The following is a 1,254-nucleotide window of genomic DNA, read 5'->3' on the forward strand; positions in this document are numbered from 1 at the left end:
CATATGGTACCTTTCAATTTTGGGTCTGACACCAGACTTTTTTTTTGTGTGTGTGGGGGGGGGGGGGAGTTAGTTACTATATGTATAAACTTCCTGACTTCCTAGTTCTCCTGATCTTGGTAAAGGGATATGCAGAACTAAGCTCTAGGACGCTTATGAGAGAACACTGAACAAAAGCTGAAGACCCTGTAATCAAACCCATCTGCTAACGTTGCAGACACTGTTCTAGGCTCCGGAATTCAAAGTAGTGAACCCTGAATGGCTCCTGTTGTTCTGGAACTTGCTAACTGTGCCATAAACAAAGACGTGAGGACTCCAGCCGTGGGGCCTGATATAGGGTTCAGACCTCAGAACTGCAGCTATCGGTGGAGAATTCGAATCCAGCGTTCTCCGTGTCTCTCAGGTTCTTGGTGTCGCGGGGCCACGGCGACCTTCAGCGGTCACCGCCCGTCCTGTGGCCCTCTCAGGATCCTGGCGTCCGAGGAGCCAGCAGCCTTCCCTATCCAGACAGACGCAGGAGGCCGCAGCCAGCTAGTGGCTGTCTCAGGTGGTATCCGCCCCAACCGCTCGCACCAGAGAGCCTTACTCCGGACCGGAGACGCAAGGCGAGTCTTGAAGGACAGCAGGATCGTTTGTCGATGGGGGAAAAAAAAGTTTGGATAAAAGGGGGAAAAAAGCCCAGCGCCGCCTGTCGGAAATCCAGAAGCAGCTCCAGGCCCAGCTCTCTCCCCCGCCCCCGCCCCCACCCCAACCTCCTAGCCTGCGGGGTGTTCCACCATTCTTGTTTTGGGATTGCATGAAGCCCGCAGCGAAACAGAACACCACTGAGTCGGGCTGAAGCGCCACCGGGAACTACTGGAGAACTACCCCAAGGGTTTAGTCGTCACCGGAAGTGGCCGCTAGACCTCTGCCCCTCACAGCGCCCCGCCTTCAGTTGCGCTACCAGTAGGCGACAGGCCGCTCCCACTTCCGGCCCCCGGAATCATAGTCAGCAGCCCCCTTTTGCTGCTTTCCCATTGGTTGCCGCAGGGACGCGCTGTGATTTCCCATTGGCTGTGTCTGCTCTCTTACGCCGGCGCCTCCTCCCTCCAGGTACTGTCTTGTCTTCGGGCACCCGATAGGTTAAAATCTCAGAGGGCGTCTGCTCGTTCGACCAATGGGCGACGTGAAGAGTGAGGGCGGCAGCTGCGTGTTGAGGTAGGGCGGGACATGGTGTGGCCATTGGCCAGGGCGGGCACAGACCCTCGATACGAT

The sequence above is a fragment of the Perognathus longimembris genome, chromosome 17 (genome assembly GCF_023159225.1).
Source record: "Perognathus longimembris pacificus isolate PPM17 chromosome 17, ASM2315922v1, whole genome shotgun sequence".
NCBI classification, from domain to species: Eukaryota; Metazoa; Chordata; class Mammalia; order Rodentia; family Heteromyidae; genus Perognathus; species Perognathus longimembris.